Source organism: Prionailurus bengalensis, chromosome A2 (genome assembly GCF_016509475.1).
Source record: "Prionailurus bengalensis isolate Pbe53 chromosome A2, Fcat_Pben_1.1_paternal_pri, whole genome shotgun sequence".
In the NCBI taxonomy this organism is placed as follows: domain Eukaryota; kingdom Metazoa; phylum Chordata; class Mammalia; order Carnivora; family Felidae; genus Prionailurus; species Prionailurus bengalensis.
In genome coordinates, this window is record NC_057348.1 from 52,772,441 (window position 1) to 52,788,183 (window position 15,743).

At 39.2% G+C, this 15,743-nt stretch overlaps 1 protein-coding gene and 1 pseudogene across 3 annotated transcripts in view; both read left to right on the forward strand.

Annotated features, from left to right (window-relative positions):
• Window positions 1-15,743, forward strand: part of ATG7 (autophagy related 7) — a 247,227-nt gene that overhangs the window by 177,757 nt on the left and 53,727 nt on the right. The window lies entirely within an intron of this gene.
• LOC122486485 lies at window positions 14,797-15,691 on the forward strand (annotated as a pseudogene).

The following is a 15,743-nucleotide window of genomic DNA, read 5'->3' on the forward strand; positions in this document are numbered from 1 at the left end:
TTTGACACACTGATATAATACTTAGGAAAATTTACCAACCTACGTTCTCTTATGAATAACAAAAATGAATGAAAATTAGAGAAATGGTGCATCAAACTTAGGACATTACAAAAAAATTAACCCACAGATGGCAGAAGAAAAATCTTAGAAAAGTACCTCCGACACAGTAAGCACTTAATAGATGCTAGCCATTATTATTATTGACCTGTCACAAAAGTTGAGGCATTTCTATTTGAATGGTACAGAAAACTCTCCTGGATATAGTACTAAATTTGAAAAGCAAGGCTCACTTTTGAGATAGCTGGGGAAGGTGGAATATGGACTCCATATTAGATGATTGATAGTATTGAATTAATGTTAATTTTCATGAGTATGATGATGTCATTATGGGTGTGCAGGAGGGTGCCCTTATTCTTACAGGACACATGCTGGTGCATTCAGAAGTATCATGATGTCTGTTGTATACTTTTCAGTGATTCGGTAAAAAATAAACATAGATGAAGAGAAAAATGTGGGAAAATATCAATACATTTATGTGAATAGGATCAAGGTGTTGATTCAAGCTTTCTCTAAGTTTGAAGCTTTGCAAAAGATAAAAGAGATATTACCGAAAACCAAAGTATAGGACATGTGTAGCGTGTTTTTTAAGAACCATATGTGTGTGTGTGTGTGTGTGTGTGTGTTTATATGTCTACATGCTTGTACAATGCATGAACTCTAAGGGATATACCAGAAATTGAGTGATTGCTACTGGGGAAAGGAATTGGTTGGCTGGGGAGAGGACTGGAAGGAAACTTAGCTTTTAAATTTGTACTGTATGCTTCCATTTTCTATCTTAATGGGAAAAATAAAGCTATTGTAATGTTTTTTGTTTTTTTTTAAACCCTGTGTCCTGTGCTCAGTTTCACTGTTGTGCCATCACTGTATAAATGACATAATTTATGCCCAGGGTGGGGCAAAGACTACTTATGAAGTGCCTTCACTCTGTGCAGATTTCTTGGATGGTTCCCTCCTTGCTCTGTTGGGAGTCTACTGCGGGTTTCCTGTGGGCCAGCAGCCTGAATGCCTCCTGCCCCAGCATCCGGCCCCCTCCCGCACACAGCACCCTTTGACTTTGGCTCTGTGGGGGTTTCATGAAGACGTTTTCACAGCTGGTGGAAGGTGGTGGGCAAATGGGATGGTCCTCAGAGGCAAAGGTGTGGGCTTCCTGTTTTTGCTGTGACTCAGACATGTGGGAGAGCATTTCTGTTCAACACTCTTAATAAATAACTTGCTCACCCTGACAAGTGAGACTCCCCAGTGCCAGAGTTCAGGACAAGAGGCACGTGATCCTCTAGGCTTCTTCATGGTGAAAACCAGAACTGAAAGTCTTTTGGATGTGGCTTGTGGTGCCAGTGATTTCGGAGCTGGAAGGGATATACATCCAAACTATCCACTTTATAAATGAAGCCCCTGAGGCCAGGAGAGGTCCACTGACTTGGACGAGTGGCACAGCCGGTAACCAACCATACGTCTCCTGAGCTATCTCTGCAGGATTCTTTCCATGACCCTGCAGCCGCCTGAGAGGCTGGGGACTCTGGGGCAGGCCTTAAACTCATTACACTGGGCAGATGCTTACTTTCTCTCAAAAGAGAAGGGTGCAGTGCAGTGTAGCCTAAAGGTCAGGGAGGGAGAGGGGGATGAGAAAGAAGGCACGGTTTACTAAAAACTGTTATTTTGTCCGTGCAAAGTCTCACAGGGAACCCAATTCACCTCTTACTTGAAAGAGACTGATAAACTTGTGAGGATTTTATCCTTTGCCCTCAGAGTATTAAAATACTAACACTGAAGACTTTACATAGAATATTTGAGAATTTTTTTTTCACTATTAACTTTATTAAGAAAAACTTCAGGGGACTCCTGGGTGGCTCAGTCAGTAGACGTCTGACTTCAGCTCAGGTCATGATCTCACGGTTCGTGAGTTTGAGCCCCACATCAGGCTCTGTGCTGACAGCTCAGAGCCTGGAGCCTGCTTTGGATTCTGTGTCTCCCTCTCTCTCTGCTCCTCTCCCATTCACACTCTGTCTCTCTCTCAAAAATAAATAAAAACATTAAAACAAAAAAAAATTTTTTTTTAAAAGAAATACTTCAGGGGCGCCTAGGTGGTTCAGTCGGTTAAGCATCTGACTTCAGCTCCGGTCATGATCTTGAGGTTCGTGAGATCAAGCCCCGTGTTGGGCTCTGTGCTGACAGCTCAGAGCCTGGAGCCTGCTTCGGATTCTGTGTCCCTCTCTCTCTGCCCCTCCCCTGCTCATGCTCTGTCTCTGTCTCTCTCTCTCTCTCTCTCTCTCTCTCTCTGTCAAAAATAAATAAACATTAAAAACAAAAATTTTAAAAAAGAAAAAAGAAATACCTCAGGGGGCACCGGGGTGGCTCAGTCAGTTAAGCATCTGCCTCTTGGTTTTGGCTCAGGTCATGATCTCACGGTTCATGAGTTTGAGCCCCAAGACAGGCTCTGCACTGACAATGCGGGGCCTGCTTGGAATTCTCTCTGCCCCTCTCCCAATCATCCACTCTGTCTTTCTCAAAATAAATAAATAAACTTAAAAAAAAATAAGGAAATACTTCAGACATGCAAAAAAGACTTAGTGAGTATAATGAAAACCTACATACTACACTCAGCCAAAGCAGGACATGGGCTATTTAGTTGAAGCCCCAGCCCATTTACTGATCACAGGCCTTCCCTCTCCCCTCCCCGAGATGTAAGCCCCACCCTTAATATAGTACTTATCATTGCTCTGTGTGCCTTTATACCCTGACTGCATGTGTGATGTCTCCCTAGATAAGGTATCACCTTGTTTTCCATAAAACGTCATAGAGAGGGTGTCAGGTTGTACATATCCTTCCACTATTATCTTTTTCCACTCGAGTATATTTTTGAGGAGGAGCCAAGATGGTGGAACAGCATGGAAGTTTTTTGTGTGTCTCGCATCCATGAAATACAGCCAGACCAACACTGAACCATCCTACGCACCTAGAAAACTGATTCGAGGATTAACACAACAATCTGCACAACCTGAACCACAGAATTCAGCAGGAATTCACCCCAAAAGAAAGAGCACGAAGAAATGACAGCCAGGGATTTAACCAACACAGATACAACAAGATGTCTGAACCAGAATTTAGAATCACATAATAAGAATACTAGCTGGAGTCAAAAATAGAGTAGAATCCTTTTCTGCAGAGATAAAGAAGTAAAAAATAGAATGAAATAAAAAATGCTATAACTGAGCTGCAATCATGGATGGATGCAGTGGCAGCAAGGATGGATGAGGCAGAATCAGCGATATAGAGGACAAACTTATAGAGAATAATGAAGCAGAAAAAAAAAAAGGGAGATTAAAGCCAAAGAGCATGATTTAAGAATTAGAGAAATCAGTGACTCATTGAAAAGGAACGACATCAGAATCATAGGGGGTCTCAGAAGATGAAGAGAGAGAAAAAGGGGTAGAAGGGTTATGTGAGCAAATCATAGCAGAAAACTTTCCTAACCTGGGGAAAGACACCCATATCAAAACCCAGGAAGCACAGAGGACTCCCATAAGATTCAACAAAAACCAGCCATCAACAAGGCATATCATAGTCAAATTCACAAAATACTCAGGCAAGGAGAGAATCATGAAAGCAGCAAGGGGAAAAAAGTCCCTAACCTACAAGGGAAGACAGATCAGGTTTGCAGCAGACTATCCACAGAAACTTGGCAGGCCAGAAAGGAGTGGCAGGATATATTCAGTGTGCTGAATCAGAAAAATATGCAGCCAAGAATTCTTTATCCAGCAAGGCTGTCATTCAAAATAGAAGGAGAGATAAAAAGTTTCCCAGACAAACAAAAGTTAAAGGAGTGTGTGACCACTAAACCAGCCCTGCAAGAAATTTTAAGAAATTCTCTCTGAGGGGAGAAAAGATAAAACACACACACACACACACACACACACACACACACACACACACACACCAAAAGCAAAAAAGATTAGAAAGTCCCAGAGAACACCACCAGAAACTCCAACTCTACAGGCATCATAATGGCAATAAATTCATATCTTTCAGTACTCACTCTAAATGTCAATGCACTCAATGCTACAATCAAAAGACATAGGGTAACAGAATGGATAAGAAAACAAGATCCATCTATATGCTGTTAATAAGAGACCCACTTTAGACCTAAAGACACCTTCAGATTGAAAATAAGGGGATGGAGAACCATCTATCATGCTAATGGTCAACAAAAGAAAGCCGAAGTAGCCATACTTATATCAGACAATCTAGACTTTAAAATAAAGATTGTATCAAGAGATGCAGAAGGGCATTATATCATAATCAAGGGGTCTACAGACCAAGAAGACTTAACAGTTGTAAACATCTATGCATCAAGTGAGAGCACCCAAATATATAAATCAATCACAAACATAAACTCATCGATAGTAATACCATAATAGTAGGAGACTTCAACACCCCACTCACAGCAATGGACAGATCATCTAATCAAAAAATCAACAAGGAAACAATGGCTTTGAATGACACACTGGACCAGATGGATGTAACATATATATTCAGAACATTTCATCCTAAAGCAGCAGAATGTACGTTCTTCTCCAGTGCACATGGAACGTTCTCCAGAATAGACCATATACTGGGACACAAATCAGCCCTAAGTAAGTACAAAAAGATCGAGATCATACCATGCATATTTTCAGACCACAACGCTATGAAACTCGAAATCAGCCACAAGAAAAAATTTGGAAAGGTAACAAATACTTGGAGACTGAAGAACATCCTACTAAAGAATGAATGGGCTAATCAAGCAGTTAAAGAGGAAATTAACTATATGGAAGTCAATGAAAATTATAACACCACAACCCAAAACCTCTGGGTCGCAGCAAAGGCGGTCATAAGAGGAAAGTATATAGCAATCCAGGCCTTCCTAAAGGAAGAAAGGTCTCAGATACACAACCTAACCTTACACCTTAAGGAGCTGGAAAAAGAACATCAAATAAAACCCCAAACCAGCAGAAGACAGGAAATAATAAAGATTAGAGCAGAAATTAATGCTGTCGAAACCCAAAAAACGGTAGAACAGATCAATGAAACCAGAAGCTGGTTCTTTGAAAGAATTAACAAAATTGATAAACTACTAGCCAGTTTGATTAAAAAGAAAAAGGAAATGACCCAAATAAATAAAATCAAGAATTAAAGAGGAGAGATCACAACCAGCACAGCAGAAATGAAAACAATAATAAGAGAATATTATGAGCAATTATATGCCAATAAAATTGGCAATCTGGAAGAAATGGACAAATTCCTAGAAACATATACACTACCAAAACTGAAACAGGAAGAAATAGAAACTTTGAACAGACCCATAACCAGTAATGAAATCGAATTAGTAATCAAAAATCTGCCAAAACACAAGAGTCCAGGGCCAGATGGCTTTCCAGGGGAATTCTACCAAACATTTAAAGAAGAGTTAACACCTTTTCTTTAAGCTGTTCCAAAAAATAGAAATGGAAGGAAAACTTCCAAACTCTTTCTATGAAGCCAGCATTACCTTGATTCCAAAACCAGACAGAGACCCCACTAAAAAGGAGAACTATAGACCCATTTCCCTGCTGAACATGGATGCGAAAATTCTCAAGAAGATATTAGCCAACCGGATCCAACAATACATTTAAAAAATTATTCACCATGACCAAGTGGGATTTATACCTGGGATGCAGGACTGCTGGTTCAATATTCGCAAAACAATCAATGTGATTCATCACATCAATAAAAGAAAGGACAAGAACCACATGGTCCTCTCAATGGATTCAGAGAAAGCATTTGGCAAGATACAGCATCCTTTCTTGATAAAAAAAACCCTTAAGAAAATAGGAATAGAAGGATCATACCTTGAGATCATAAAAGCCATATATGAAAGACCCAATGCTGATATCATCCTCTATGGGGAAAAACTGAGAGCTTTTCCCTCAAGGCCAGGAACATGACAGGGATGTCCACTCTCACCACTGTTATTCAACATAGTACTGGAAGTCTTAGCCTCAGCAATCAGATAACAAAGAAATAACAGGCATCCAAATTGGCCAGGAGGAGGTCAAACTTTCACTCCACAGATGACATGATACGCTATATGGAGAACCCAAAAGATTCCACCAAAAAACTGCTAGAACTGATCCATGAATTCAGCAAAGTGGCAGGATATAAAATTAATGCACAGAAGTCAGTTGCATTCCTATACACCAACAGTGAAGCAACAGAAAGAGAAATGAAGGAATCAATCCCATTTACAATTGCAAATACCTAGGAATAAATCTAACCAAAGAGGTGAAAAATCTATACACTGAAAACTATAGAAAGCATATGAAAGAATTTGAAGAAGATACAAAAAAATGGAAAAAGATTCCATGCTCCTGGATAGGAAGAACAGATATTGTTAAAATGTCAATACTACCCAAAGCAATCTACGTATTCAATGAAATCCCTATCAAAATAACACCATTCTTCACAGAGCTAAAACAAATAATCCTAAAATTTGTATAGAACCAGAAAAGACCCCAAATAGCCAAAGCAATCTTGAAAAAGAAAACCAAAGCAGGAGTCATCACAATCCCAGACTTCAATCTATACTATAAAGCTGTAATTATTGGGGCGCCTGGGTGGCGCAGTCGGTTAAGCGTCTGACTTCAGCCAGGTCACGATCTCGCGGTCCATGAGTTCGAGTCCCGCATCAGGCTCTGGGCTGCATGGCTCGGAGCCTGGAGCCTGTTTCCGATTCTGTGTCTCCCTCTCTCTCTGCCCCTCCCCTGTTCATGCTCTGTCTCTCTCTGTCCCAAAAATAAATAAAAAACGTTGAAAAAAAATTTTTTTTTAAAAAGCTGTAATTATCAAGACAGTATGGTACTGGCACAAGAACAGACACTCAGATCAATGGAACAGAACAGAGAACCCAGAAATGGACCCTCAAACATATGGCCAACTAATCTTTGACAAAGCAGGAAAGAATATCAAATGGAATAAAGACAGTCTCTTCAGCAAGTAGTGCTGGGAAAACTGGACAGCAACATGCAGAAGAATGAACCTGGACTACTTTCTTACACCATACACAAAAACAAACTCAAAATGGATGAAAGACCTCAATGTAAGACAGGAAGCCATCAAAATCCTCGAGGAGAAAGCAGGCAAAAACCTCTTTGACCTTGGCCACAGCAACTTCTTACTCAACATATCTCCAGAGGCAAGAGAAACAAAAGTAAAAATGAACTACGGGGACCTCATCAAAATAAAAAGCTTCTGCACAGCGAAGGAAACAATCAGCAAAACTAAAAGACAACCAACAGAATGGGAGAAGATATTTGCAAACTACATATCAGATAAAGGGTTAGTATCCAAAATCTATAAAGAACTTATCAAACTCAACACCCAAAAAACAAATAATCCAGTGAAGAAATGGGTAAAAGACATGAATAGACACTTCTCCAAAGAAGACTTCCAGATGGCCGACCGACACATGAAAAAATGCTCAACATTACGCATCATCAGGGAAATACAAATCAAAACCACAATGAGATACCACCTTACACCTGTCAGAATGGCTAACATTAACAACAGAGGCAACAACAGATGTTGGCGAGGATGTGGAGAAGGAGGATCTCTTTTGCACTGCTGATGGGAATGCAAACTGGTGCAGCCACTCTGGAAAACAGTATGGAGGTTCCTCAAAAAACTAAAAATAGAACTACCCTACGACCCAGCAATTGCACTACTAGGCATTTATCCATGGGATACAGGTGTGCTGTTTCGAAGGGACACATGCACCCCTGTGTTTATAGCAGCACTATCAACAATAACTAAAGTATGTAAAGAGCCCAAATGTCCATCGATGGGTGAATGGATAAAGAAGATGTGGTATATATATACACAATGGAGTATTACTCAGCAATCAAAAAGAATGAAATCTTGCTATTTGTAATTACGTGGATGGAACTAGAGGGTACTATGCTAAGTGAAATTAGAGAAAGACAAAAATCATATGAGTTCACTCAAATGAGGACTCTAAGAGACAAAACAGATGAACATAAGGGAAGGGAAGCAAAAATACTATAAAAACAGGGAGGGGCACAAAACAGAAGAGACTCATAAATATGGAGAACAAACTGAGGGTTACGGGAGGGGTTGTGGGAGGGGGAATGAGCTAAATGGGTAAGGGGCATTAAGGAATCTACTCCTGAAATCATTGTTGCACTATATGCTAACTAATTTGGATATAAATTTTAAAAAATAAAAAATAAAATTAAGAAAAGAGTATGTTTTTGAGATTCATCCATACTGCTGTGTGTAGCCCCAGTTCAGCCATTTTCACCAGGGCAGAGCATTTTATTGATCACATATTTGCAAACATATCCATTCTTCTGTTTTAATCATTTAGGTTGTTTTCAACCTTCAATTCAAACAATGGCCCAACAAACATCTTTGCACTTGTTCCTTGTGCACACAGTATTCACCTTTTCTCACTATTGCTGTATCCTTCATTGATCTACACAAAGAACAAATGGTTCTGTCCCTTTTTTGAGAAATTCATGATTCAAGGGTGCCTGGGTGGCTTAGTTGGTTAAGTGTCTGACTTTGGCTCAAGTCATGATCTCACAGTTTGTTGGTTTGAGCCCGGCATCAGGCTCTGTGGAAACAGATCAGAACCTGGAGCCTGCTTCAGATTCCCTGTCTCCCTCTCTTTCTGCCCCTCCCCCACTAGCACTCTGTCTCTCTCTCTCAAAACTAAACATTAAAAAAAATTCATGATTCAAGAAAGTGGGTGTTTCTCTGAGAGACAGCACTTTGATTTACCTCAGGGTTTTAATTTGGAGAATGCTGTATTAAATCACCTGGGAATTTTTTTTTTCCTCCAAATTAACTCAGGTCTTTACCACAGACCTACTGAAGTTGAAATGTCTCTGTGGGGAAGAAAAGCTCCTTTGGAGAAGCTCCTAATGACTGAAGCCCTCCACTGATTTACCACCCAGCTGTACTTAGGCAGTCTACGCACCCACACACATATCTCACTAGACTCTGGTTATGGTGCTCAAGAAAGTGGGCAGACCCTGTGAGAGGAAATGACCTTTCAGCGGAGTACCCACTGTGATCATCAGACACCACTGTGGTGCAGTCCTGGCCTGCTGGTGATACCATTTGACTTCCATCCATATCATCCCTTTTAGGCACCTGTATTTATGGCAGGTTGGCTGATTTGTATTTCGTCTGTGTTAGAAAAGGCTCATCCTCTGTAACCCCAGATACTGGGGCAATCACTTATTCTAGTATCAAACTAGAATCTTACTGCTTTCAGTAAGATTGCATTCTGGTGCTAAAGGCTTTAGGCACATGCATTTAGAATTGTAACACCTTATATAGGCCACTTGATATGTACAAGGGATGGGTATAGAGTGTCAAAGAGGGAAATGATTCCAGTTTGGGGACAGGGAAAGACTTCATGGAAGAGGGACCATTTCAGCTTTATCTAAAAGGGCTAACAGAGAAGACAAACAATAAGAATAGCAGGTTCAAAGGCACAGATGTTACCTTTTTTAAGTAACTGGAGAGTAGGGTGCATGTAGGGATGATGCAGAAAGGTGAAGGTTGAAAGGTAGTAAGGTAGGTAGGTTGAGACTAGACTGAGAAGCATTTTGAATGGACTTCATTCATCATGATGAGGGACCCATCATTCCTCATGATGGGGGACCCATTGAATCCTGTTAAGCAGAGAAGAGACACGGTAAGCACTGTTAGAAAAATGCCTTTGGCAGCCAGGAAAGACTTGAATTGGAAAGGGACAGCCAGAGGTCTGATCAGGAGATAAGAGGAGGCAGTAACAATAGAAAAAAGGAAGGAAAGGATGAATTTGAAGACAGCTACTCTGTCATGAATGAGCAAATGTAGATTGATGGAGAGACCAACTATGAAAACAAGAGACAACAAAATGGAGTATAACATGGAAGTAATCGTATAAATATCTAAGGACCAGAGTTTGAGGTGCATGAAAGAAATGAGCATTAGTTAAAAGTAGAACCATTCCACATGTTTTAACTATCATGTATTGATTTCTGCACATGCTCAAGACAGGAAAGGGGAGAAGTCTTCTGCATTTGGAATCAGGAAGCCAGCATTTAGTGTCCCTGCCCTGCTTCTTGACTGTCTTTGAGACCTTGTGCAAGCCAGTTGACCTTTCTAAGATTGCAGTCCCTTCCATCATAAAACAGAATTTGTCTGTTGCCCCAGTATCCCTTCCAGACCTAATATCTTCCAGTCTCTTTTTCTTGCCTGATTGCCCTAGACATGCCCTATTAGCTTTTAGACCTTAATTCTAGTTCATATTGTGACTTCTCCTTGGACCTGCAGGTTACTTAGACATGTGTTGCTTAATTTCCAGGCATTTGGAGGTTTTTCTTGTCTTTCTGTTCTCGTACTTTAATTCATTTCCACAGTGGTCAGAAAACATGATTTTAATCCTTTGACATTTGTTGAGATCTACTCTATGGTTAAGAATATAATCTATTTGGGTAAATGTGCCATGTGCACTTGAAAAGAATCTATATCCTGCAATTGTTGCCTATATAATTCTATGTTTGTCAGTTAAATTGAGTGGATTAGTCGTGTTCAAATCTTCTGTATCCTTGCTGATTTTTTGTCTGCTGATTCTGTTAGTGAGAGGTGTGTTAAAATTTCCGGTGGTGACTGTAGATTTGTCTGTACCTTTTTCTTATTCTCAGCTTTGTTTTTTCTTCAAGAACTTATAAGCTACGTTATTTGATGCATAAATGTTTAGGGCAGTGATATCTTTCTGTGGCATTGACCCTTTTATCATTGTGAAATGTCTCTAGTTCTCCCTTGTGATAACTCTTACTTTAATATCTGTTTATCTAATATTGATGTAACAGAACTTCTTTTTGTTATTTGCATGGTATAAAATCAAAAGTGAATTGCTGGGTTTTTGTAGTTGTATCTGTTTCTTAAAGTCCAATATAATAGTTTTTGTCTTTTAATTAGGTTGGTTATGGCATTTACATGTAACTACTGGTTTAGTTAGGTTTAATTCTCTTGTCATTTGTTTTATCTGCTCTGTTTTTTTTCTCCTTTGCTTGTTTTTCTTTGCCTTTATTTTACTTATTTATTTTAAATATTTTTCTTTTTTATTCTTTTTTTTAAGTAAACTCTACCCCTAACATGGAGCTCAAGCTCATGAAATTTCCAAATTAATCTATTACAGTTTCCCTCACCATTGTCCAAGTAAGCAAGAAACTTAAAACAGTGTATTCCATTTTCTCCTTACCAACTTTTTGTTATACTTGCCATATATTTTATTTCTATGTAAGGGATAAACCGGACAAACCATTATTATTGTTGTTGTTGTTTTAATGGTCAGTTGTCTTTATATTTACCTATATATTTACATTTTGTAGCTACTGATTCTTTCTTAAAATTGTATGCTTCCATATCAGAGCTTTTGCCCTTGAGCCTGAAGAACATTCCACCATATATTCATCATATCCTTTAGTATTACTTGTAGAGCAATTCTCTACAAGAAATGAACACTTGTTTTTTTGTTCTTCTGAGAGCATCTTTACTTCACATTTCTTTCTTAAGGGCATCCTCCTTGGGTATAGAATTTTTGGTTGACTTTTTTTCCTTCAGAACTTTAAAAATGTTTTACTTTGTGTATTTTTTCTTAAGAAGCCAACATTCTTTTTTTCCACTTTTTAAAAAAAATTCCAGTATCGTTAACATATAGTATTCTATTACTTTCAGGTATCTCAATATAGTGATTCAAAAGTTCTGTACATCTAGACATGACTCAGTGCTCATCATGATAAGTGTGCTCTTTAAAAAAAATTTTTTTTAAAGTTTATATTAAGAGAGAAAGAGAGTGCATAAGTAGGGAAGGGGCAGAGAGAAGGAGAGAAAGAATCCCAAGCAGGCTCTGCAATGTCAGTGCAGAGCCCAATGCAGGCCTCGAACTCACTAAACGTGAGATCATGACCTGAGCTGAAATCAAGAGTTTGGATGCTTAACCAACTGAGCTACTCAGGCACTCCACTAAGTGTACTCTTAATCCCCTTCACCTATTTCATCCATTCCCCCACCCATTTTCCCTCTGGTGACCATCAGTTTTCAATAGAGTCTGTTTTTGTTTGTCTCTCTTTCTCCTTGTTTGGTTTCTTAAATTCCACATACGAGTGAAATCATATGGCATTTGTCTTTCTCTGACTTATTTCACTTAGCATTATACCCTCTGGATCCATCCATATTGTTGCAAATGGCAAGGCTTCATTCTTTTTTATGGCTGAGTAATATTCCTGTGTGTGTTTGTGTGTACGCGCACGTGTGTGTGTGCGCCACATCTTCTTATTCATTCATCTATTGATGAATGCTGTCATAATTTGGCGACTGTAAATAATGCTGCTATAAACATAGGAGTGCATTTATCCCTTTGATTTAGTGTTTTCGTATTCTTTGGGTAAATACCCATTAGTAGAATTACTGGATCATATGGTAATTCTATTTTTAATTTTTTAAGGAACCTCCAAACTGTTTTCCACAGTGGCTGTACCAGTTTTGCATTCCCACCAAAGTGCAGGAGGGTACCTTTTCTCTACATCCTTGCCAACATTTGTTGTTTCTTGTGTTTTTTATTTTAGCCATTCTGACAGATGTGAAGTGATAACCTCATTGTGGTTTCGATATACATTTCCCTGACAGTGAGTGGTATTGAATATCTTTTCGTGAGTCTGTTGGCCATCTGGATGTCTTCTTTGGAGCATTGTCTGTTCATGTCTTCTGCCCATTTTTAAATTAGGTTATTTTGTTTTTTGGTGTTGAGTTATATAAATTCTTTATATATTTTAAATGATAACCCTTTATATGTCATTTGCAAATATCTTCTCCCATTCAGTAGGTTGCCTTTCAGTTTTGTTGATTGTTTCCTTTGATGCACAGAAGTTTTTAATTTTGATATAGTCCCAACAGTTTATTTTTGCTTTTGTTTCCCTTGCCTCAGGAGACATATCTAGAAAAATGTTGCTATGTTCCATGTTGGAGACATTATTGCCTATGCTCTCTTCTAGGATTTTTATGGCTTCAGGTCTCACATTTAGGTCCTTAATCCACTTTGAGTTAATTTTTAGTGTGTGGTGTAATAAAATGGTCCAGTTTCATTTTTTTGCATGTAGCCATCCAGTTTTCTCAATACCATTTGTCGAAAGGACTGTCTTTTTCCCATTGCATGTTTTTGCCTCCTTTGTTAAAGATTAATTGACCATATAATTGTGGGTTTATTTCTTTTTCATTGATCTATGTATCTATTTTTGTGCCAGTAACATACTTTATGATTATTACAGCTTTGTAGTGTATCTTGAAATCTAGGATTATGGTACCTCCAGTTTTGTTCTTTTTTCTTTTTTTTTTTTCCTATAAGAATTGCTTTAGTTATTTGGGGTCTTTTGTGGTTCCATGCAAATTTTAGGATTATTTGTTCTAGTTCTATGAAAAATGCTGTTGATATTTTGATGGGAATTACATTAAATTTGTTCTTCCAATCCATGTGAAAGGAATATATTTCCATTTGTTTCTATCATGTTGAATTTCTCTCATCAGTGTTTTATAATTTTCAGAGTACAGGTCTTTCAACTCTTTGGTTAAGTGTATTCCCAGGTATTTAATCATTTTTGGTGAAATTGTAAATGAGATTGTTTTCTTAATTTCTCTTTCTGATACTTAATTATTAGTGTACAGAAATGCAGTGGATTTCTCTATATCATTTTTTTATGCTGAGACCTTACTGAATTTATTTATCAATTCTAGGAGTTTTTTGATGGAGTCTTGGGGGATTTTTATATATAGTACTATGTCATCTGCAAATAGTGAAAGTTTTACTTCTTCCTTATCAGTTTGGATTCCTTTTATTCCTTTTTCTTATCTGATTACTGTGGTTAGGACTTCTAGTACTATGCTAGATAAAAGTGGTGAGAGTGGACATGTTTGTGTCCCCTGCTTTGGGGGAAAACCCTCAGTTTTGCCCCAGTAAGGATGTTAGCTGTGAATTTTTCATAGATGGCCTTTATTATGTTGAGGTTTGTTCCCTCTAAACCTACTTTGTTGAGAGTTTTTATCATGAATGGGTGTTATACTTTATAAAATGCACTTTTTTTTTTGCCTATATTAAAATGATCCTGTGGTTTTTATCCTTTCTCTTATTGATGTGATTTATCACACTGATTGACTTGTAAATATTGAACCACTCTTGCATCCAAGGAATAAAACCCACTTGATCATGGTGAATGATTTGTATTAGTGTATTGTTGGGTCAGTTTGCTAATATTTTGTTTGCATCTATGTTCATCAGAGATACTGGTCTGTAGTTCTCTTTTTGTTTGTAGTATTTTCATCTGACTTTTGTATTAGGGTAATGCTGGCCTCATAGAATAAATTTGTAAGCTTTCCTTCCTCTTCTGCTTTTTGGAATAGTTTAAGAAAAATAGGGATATTAACTCTTCTGTAAATGTTTGTTAGAAGGGTGCCTGGGTGGCTCAGTTAGTTAAGCAGCCAACTTCAGTCAGGTCATGACCTCACGGTTTGTGGGTTCGAGCCCCGTGTCGGGTTTTGTGCTGACAGCTCAGAACCTGGAGCCTGCTTTAGATTCTATGTCTCCCTCTCTCTCTGCCCTCCCCTGATCATGCTCTTTCTCTCTCTCTCTCTCAAAAATAAACATTAAAAAAAAAAAATGTTTGTCAGAAACTCTGCCCATGCCTCTGTCGTAGAACAGCCTTCGGCGGCCTTCTCTGCAAATGGGCTCTATGGCCTGGCATCCTCATCCCTGCCACCTGTGATCACAGGCCAAGGCCCCTGAGGAGTCACCACCAAGGTTTCCACCAGCCCACAAGCAACAGTGTGGCAACCATCCCCTCCAGTGTCTCATTTATGGCCACCCACAACTATTATCCAGCACCACCTGGATTCCACTTCTAGTAACAGAAGTGCAGAGTATCCTGGGGATGCCATCCCCCACCACCCTGGTCTCCCCAAGGCCAACCTGGGTCACTGGTGGGCAGGCTTCTTTTTTGGGAAGTCTACACTCCTATTTATGGCTACAGTATTGGAGTCCCTAAAACACTTGGAATCTCCCCAGGCCTCCAGTGGCACAGTCACCTGTGATTTGGCTCTGGAAGCCATGAAGAAGCAGCCTCATGGCCAGCCTGGCAAAGCCAACACCGAGCCCCCATCCTGAGTGGCCACCACCAGCCACCAGGCTTCATGAGGTCCTAGGTTCATCAGAGCCACTCCCCTCCCCTCCCCTTTCCTCCTCTCCCTTACCCCCCCTTTCTTCCTCTTCCCTCCTCTCCCTTCCCCTCCCCTCCTCATAGACTAGAGGCTGCAACAAGCAGAAGCAGTTGGTATCTTTTGTATCAAAACAGCAAAACACCAAAAAGGAAGTTAAGAGAACCCCACTCTTTACTATCCAAGCCACATTCAAGCCTTCGTGACACCCTGTAATAGTGTGCCTTGCACCAAGTCTAAAATAAACTCCAAGTAGTAAAGAAAAAAAAAAAGATTTGGTAGAATTCACCTATGAAGCCATCTGGTCCTGGGCTTTTGTTTGCTGGGATTTTTTTTATTCCTGGTAATCGATCTATTCAAATTTTTTTATTAATCCCTGCTTCGATTTT